The sequence below is a fragment of the Rhododendron vialii genome, chromosome 13a, assembly GCF_030253575.1.
Source record: "Rhododendron vialii isolate Sample 1 chromosome 13a, ASM3025357v1".
Lineage (NCBI taxonomy): Eukaryota > Viridiplantae > Streptophyta > Magnoliopsida > Ericales > Ericaceae > Rhododendron > Rhododendron vialii.
This window is the reverse complement of record NC_080569.1, coordinates 18349041-18356628: the sequence shown is the minus strand read 5'-3', so window position 1 is coordinate 18356628 and position 7588 is coordinate 18349041.

The window sequence follows — 7588 nt, the reverse complement described above, 5'->3', positions numbered from 1 at the left end:
GTTTTTGGAAATCATAAAGTAATGGGAAGGCTCATCTCCCTTCTTAAACATTGGGGGAATTAGCAGACAATGGCCATTGAGGGAATTAGCAGACAGTGGCTGTTGGGGGAATTAGCTCATCTCCCTGTTCAACATTGGGTATTGGCCTTTCATATTGCTAGTGGATCTGGAAAATTCGAAATAATTTGGTGTTTAATGGTACAAGTTGGCCTGCGAAGGCAGTTAATGGAAAGGCACAAGCAGATTTTTTTTGAGTTTCTTGAGGCTAATGTCAAGCCTTCCCCTACTCAAGTGACTTCTTCAAATCCCAAGACTTTGGTTTGGAGGAGACCTAATGAAGGCATGATAAAAATTAATGTTGATGCAGCGGTATCAAAGGCAACAAGCACTATTGGAATAGGAGAATTGCTCGGGATGCGAACGGCTCCATTTTGGGAATCTTTATTAAGTCATACGAAGGCCTCACCTTTCCACGGCTTGCGGAGGCTATGGCAATTAGAAATGGTATGAATTTGGGTGTTGCTTTGAATGTAGGACGTGTTCTTATTGAATCGGATGCGGAGTCGATTGTCCGAAGCTATTCCATGTCAAAAGATCCACCCTCTGATATCGCAGTTTTGGTACAAGATTGTTTAGCTTTGAAAGATTCGTTTCAGTTGTGTGAATTTATTTTTGTCAAACGTGATTGTAATAGGGCTGCACATGCTTGTGCAAAGAAAGCCCTTTCTTGTAGTTTGTCCAGTCTGTGGACAACTACCTTGCCCCCATGGAATTCCTCTCTCTCTAATGTTTAGGCGTTTTTCCGCCTCTCAGATTAATAAAATCTTCTCCCTTTTGTCAAAAAAAAAAGTAATGGGAAGGAAACAATTAATTGCTAAGATATGATTTTGAAAACAAAAATACCCCTATCCTAAAATCTTTTCATTTTCATACTCCTCTCCCCTCCCTTGAATGAGGGCAATCCAATCCATAATAATTCACTCAAGGTGCCAAACTAATTCTCACAAGGTGCAACATTATGTTACTGATGGAGCAATACTTACGTTTTTCAAAAAACCCATCTCCCACCACTGCCACTCAACTTATTCTAATGGGAGCAATATGTTTCACATAAAGTGCAATAGAATTTCACAGGAGGTGCAACATTATTCCAATGAAAGAGCAAAATCCACTTGACAAAAATGGCAATCAACTTGTTCTATTTGGGGGCAATACATTTCATATAAAGTGCAATAGAATTTCATAGGAGGTGCAACATTAATTCCATTGAAAGAGCAAAAACAAAATCCCAAAACAAAACAAAACCCCCAAATCGAGAACCCAAATTGAAAACCCTAAAATAGATCCCTGAATGAAAACTTGAAAGAAAACAAACAAAAAGAAAAGTGGAGAAGAATGACCAGTTCGATCTTCTATATTTGCATGTGTTTGCATTTCTTATAAGTCAACAGTAAACTTTAAGGAATAAGAATTAAGATGACAGAATCGAGGTCGGACGGTGGTACTACTGCTGCTTGATTGGTGTTGGCGGTGGCTTTGAATCAAACTTATTCTTTTTCCTCTCCTCTAACCGCGCGTGTGTGTGTATGAGAGAGAGGGGGGGGGGGGGGGGGGGGGGGGTCGGGGGTTTGAGGGTTTTGTTTGTTGGTTTTTTGGATTGGGGTTGAGAAGAAAGAGTAAAGTTAGAGAGAAAAAGAGAGGGCGTAATAGTCAAGTGGATTTTGCTTTCCATGTATTTGGAATTTGTTTTCCCCCCTTTCATGTCTAGATGAATTCCACATAAACTATTCCATGACTTGGGGATAAAATGCCCTTCTTCTCACTGAACGCCAATTCCCCCTAATAATTTTGAGTCCTGGCCAAAATCTCAATCCCTAACCGAACAAGCCCTATAACTTTTTTTGGCATGGGTGCTGCCTTGCTACGCTGGTATTTGGACTTAAACTAACTTGCTATAATAGTGTAATGTTATGGCATGTAACTAATAAGTGTTTGCACTTTGCATTTTAGTTGGCAATAGCGTTATTTTATTTTTATGGAAAGAAATCAGTGGATAAAACTAGGACCGAACCATGACTCATGATTAGGATTGGAATCTAACTGTGAGACTTTTGGATTAGGATTGGATTGCATTTTCTAAAAATCGGGAGATACAGATTAGGATTGGATTCATAGGAATCCGATCCAATCCGAACCGTGGACAGCCCTACTAGAAGCCATTTATCTTTTGGATAAATTACTCAAATGGTCCATGTAGTTTGATTTTTGTGTCACTTTAGTTCTTTTATTTTAATTGGCTCGATTTTAATCATGCGTTTTTAATTTTGTGGTAATTAAGTACAATAAATAACTTATGTTTCCTCCTACTAACAGAACCAATTAAAAATTTATTTTCACAGGAAAAATAAAAACTAGAATAGATTGACCAAGACTATGCTTTTTTGGGCTTCGTCCTCCTCACCTCGGTGGTCGGCCGCCCAACCTTTGCACTCTCTCTTGCAGAAAATGTGAGACTAAGAATTTGCTCTCGCTCTTGCACCCCAACCTTTTATCTTCCATATTTGGTCCACCGCCTGGGGTGAAGGCGGCCTCCACCCTCCTCCCCCCGTGCTTCATTTTTCTTTCTTTTTTGCAGGTGCGTGGATGATGTCTAGTGCAGTGCTCCCCATTGCCGACGCTTCCTCCAACAGTTTTTAGGACTCGCGACACACGGTGGGTTCACGGCGATTTAGATGCTTGCGGCGGCATTGGCTCTGGCGTATGATTCCGATCGATGCCTCCTATCCCCCTCCGATCTCCTTAACAATGCTTTCCTTCTCTTCATTTGTCAGCGCTATTTCTGGGCTTCGTCCTCCTCGCCTCAGTGGTCGGCCGTTGGCTGCTTGTTCATGGGTGCCGGTTTATGCTTAACAGCGAGGTCTGGCTCTCGGGGCTTGACGTTGCTAATTCGTCTCCACCTACTTCTCTTATGGGTTTAGTTTGGTTCTCTTGGCCTAACGGCAAAGCGAGATGGCGATGGTGAGTCCTTTGGCTGGTTGCTTGGCTGCCGCTGCTGATTTGCGGCAGGTTGGAGGTCGGTGGCTGCCAGGGCGTTTGGTGGGGTTAAGGTTTTGTTTAGGCTTTAATGTTTTATTTGGGCTTTAGGCCTTAAGGGTGTTTGGGGTTGTGTTCCAATTGTAATTGTGCTTATTGTTCTATCTGGGATTATAGGCCAACGGGTGTGGGCTTTATCCCAAAGGGTTTCTTGTGTTTGGTTTTTTGCCAAACTTAGGGATTGGGTCTCAGATGAGCATAGGATCTTTCTTAGTGTTGTAGATCCCTTGGGTCTCGGGCTAAGGATTTGATTTCTTCATTCCTTGTTCCTATTAATCTTTGTAACATATTCAGAGATTAATAAAAAAAAAAATTTGCCCTTAAAAAAAACAGAACCAATTGTGCAAATTACACTTGACCCCCTGTGATTTTTGCACTTGGTACAAAATTTTCCTTATTTGTTTAGAAACTTCAACATGACCCATGGTGATTTTGTATATTAAAGTGCACCATTACTTGCGTTAATTGGAAATTAAAAAATTACTTTCCTTCCAAAAGTTTATAAAAATTTCTTTAGTTTCTCAACCTATCACTGACTTTTTCATCTAATTGATGATGTTGTGTAAGCTTCATTGTCACGACCCAAAACTAAATGGTAGGATCGTAACTGACCAGTGATTTTGGAATTACCTCAGGCCTTACATATATCCTGTATGTAAAAATTCTTTCAAATAAACAAGTTATAAAAATTTATATATAAGTAGAAGCATGAAAAAATACTTTCAGATCTGTCTAACGTGAAATCGACATTCATAATCGCCTCGCGGCATTAAAATTACAATACTATGGCCCACAGTTAGGGCACCACCAAAAATGGTTCTAACTTATTACATTGCCGAATAATATTATTTATTTTGACAGCAGCACAACAATCACCAAAAGAACTTAGAAAGCATGTTGAATCCTTTGACATGTGAGGCGATCGAGCGATTCTGACAGGGTCTTGGAGAAACAGTGATTCTCCATGGCTGATGGATCCATTCTTGTTATTACTTCTATCTAAAAGGTAGTTAACTTAATCTCTTAATGGTTAATTGTATGAAGTCAGATTTGGAGGTCTTGAAAGTTGGCCTTTCCTAGCTCTCAGATGGATTTGAGTGTGCCAGCATATGTGTGAGCCGTGAGATGTATGCTTAAGCCCCAATCTTCTTGTGAGTGGAGGTAATAATTAGTGGAAGGCTTTTTGTAAGGGAAAGGCGAGGGAGTTGAGACCTGCCCTATTGCTTCTAAATTGTTGGTGATTATTAGGCTTCAAGGGAGGAGTAGAGTGAGCTGATAATAGCAATAAACACACAGTAATTTAGCTCACAATGGTGTTCCACACATTTACAATTGACTCTACTTGTGAATGAGGCAAATTAGAAAGTGATAAAAGCCTTACTCTCACCATAGTGCAAATTTTATGAACAACTATCTCCCAAGTACAGGATTGATTTTGAAACTTCCTCAAATTTCTCTCAGTCCAAATATGATAAACAGTTACTGTAAAGCCTAATCTAATGATTACACTTTTGAGAGATTTGCCTTTAACATTTGATAATAGAGTTACCCAGTCTACCCAAGATCTAGGAGGCCATGTAGCACGAAGTTTGGCCTGAATGGTATCCCACACCTGCTTGGTGAATGGGAAGTTAAATAAGAGATGGTCATGGTTTTCACTCCCCTGACACAAACCATATTGTGGAGAAATATTCAAACCAAATGACACAAGTCTATCAGCAGTGGGTAGCCTATTCTGAATGGCAAGCCATGTGAAAATGCTGCTTTTTGGTATATGAGCAGAGAAGCACACTACCTTATGCCACAAGACCCTTGGAAAGGGAGTTCTCAATTTGTCCCATAGAGAGGCAATTGTGAACTGCCCATTGGAAGTTAGAATCTACCTTGTTTGATTAGCCCTATTCAACCTGGACTGAACAAGAGGGGGCAGAGTGTTTCTCACTTCATTTAGTTCAAATGTTTGGGTAATGGGGAACACCTAATTTGAATCATTAATAATGTGAGACACAAAAGCATCTTGTGGAATACCAAATCCATGCAATTCTTGGACCAAATCTATCCATTAAAGGGCCGAGAAGATGCCAATTGTCATGCCACAAGAATGTGGAATTCCCATTACCTAGTATAGTAAAAACATATGGTTTAACCAAGGGTCTAAGATCCAAAAGCTTCCTCCAAACCCATGTGCAAATCACCAGGTATTTTCAGATTCCAGAAACTCTTACCTCTTGTTAAGTACGATTTGACCCACTGACACCACATTGACTGTCCTCCCCTAGAGATTAGGAACCAAATATGCTTTGCAATGGCTGTCTTGTTCCAAATTTGCAAAGATTTGAAACCAAGACCCCCCTCCTCTTTAGGGGAGCACAGATGCTCCTAGGAAACTTTAACACCAATTTTCTTTAGATCAAGGCCAGACCAAAGAAAAGCCCTAAGAATTGACTCAATTTCCTTGATTACCTTTTTGGGAAGGATAAACAAGGATGACCAATATGTTTGAATGGAAAAAAGAATATCTTAATTAATTGAACTCTACCAGCATAGGTGAGGTCTCTATTGGTCCAAGTCTTAATCCTAGCTATCATGCTCTCCACTAAATATTGGCAATCCGAAGCCTTAAGCTTAGTAGAGAGGAGGGGCACACCCAGATATTTGACTGGAAGTGTGCCCTCTTAAATCTTAAGACGTCCAAAATGACCATTCTACTGGTAGTGTTGACCCCAGAGAAATATATGCTAATTTTCTTAGGGCTTGGGGAGAGACCAGACAAAGCTTGGAACTAAGTGAGGGCTTCCTGAATATGGATGATTGAAGACACTTCACCCTTACAAAAAATCATAAGGTCATCCGCAAAGCAGAGATTGATGATCTTAGTATTTCCACATCTCCAATGGAAATGAAAACCAGGTAACATGGATTTCTCTCTGAGTAGACAGGTGAGAATTTCCATTACAATGACAAAGAGGTATGATGACAGAGGGTCTCCTTGCCTTAGACCTTTTTGCCCTATAATGTAACCAGTGGCTTCCCCATTCAAGCTAATAGTGTAGTTAGCAGTGGTAACACAAGCTTGAAGCCATTTGATCATTGTTGGATGGAAATTCATAAAGGACAAAATATCCCAGAGAAAATCCCATCTGACATTATCATAAGCTTTCCTAATGTCTACTTTCATTGCACATCTTGGGGATGATGAGGATTTATGATACCCTCTCATTAGTTCTTGGGTGAGAAAGATGTTGTCAGCAATCCTCCTCCTTTTAACAAACCCTGATTGAACAGGATCAATTAGAACAGGGAGGACATTCTGTAGTCTTTTGGCAAGTATTCTAGCAATACATTTGTAAACAATGTTACAACATGAGATAGATCTAAAATCCCCAACTTTGGATGGGTTAGGGACCTTTGGAACAAGAGGTACCATGGTAGAATTGACCTTCCTAAGCAGCTTACCAGACCTAAAAAAGGTCTCGACAAATGCAGTGACCTCATGGCCTATGATAGGCCAAGCTTTCCTGAAAAAGCCAACATTGTAGCCATCAGGACCAGGGGCTTTGCTGGTGTTGAGGGACTAAAATGTGTCCTTGATTTCTTGATCAATGATCTTAGCAAACATTGCAAACTTTTTGTTATCAGTAAGTCTCTTATTGACTAGCTGCTGAATTCTGTTATGCCCTTGGTACGAATCAGAATGGGCAGTACCTAGCAGCACTGAATAAAAGTTGACAAAACTTGACTTAAGACCTTAATGTCATGAGTGAGAGACCCATCTTCTAAAACCAGATTGGTTATCTTACTTCTATTACTTGTGTCAGTCACAGTTTTGAAGAAATAAGTACACTGATCACCCAATTTCAACCATTGAAGGACTTTTGCTTGGCCAGACTTTCCTCTGCTCTAAGCATTGTGAGAAGTTGCTTATATACCACTCTTTCCTAACTAATCAATGAAGGATCAAGATTATGAGAACTCATGGCATGCTGCAAGGTTTCTAGGAGTTGTCTAGTGTCAACAACCCCAGTAGAAACATCACTAAAATCTCTATTATTAATTAATTTAAACTCACCTTGCAAAATCTTGAGCTTCTCACATACAGAGAACATTGGATTCCTAATGATCACTCTCCGCCATACCTTTTGTACCACAGTAAGCAACTGTGAATGGTCAGCCAGGAAATCAAAAAACTTAAAAGGTATGTTAGATTTCCTAGGACCTAGAAGGATGGTTGTAATGGCAGGGGAGTGATCAGGTATCCTAGGGGTGGAAAAATAAGCAAAGGAACAATTAAAGACCTTCATCCAATGCTCATTAACTAACACTCGATCCAGTTTTGTACTGATAAAATGAGTGGGGTCTTGCTTGTTGGCCCAAGTGAGGAAGCAGCTAGTGTACCTAAGATCATCAAGTTGTAATGCATATAAGCAATTATTAAACTCATCCATATAAGAGGGCCAAGAAATAGTGCCCCCAAGTTTCTCTCTAGAGAATCTAA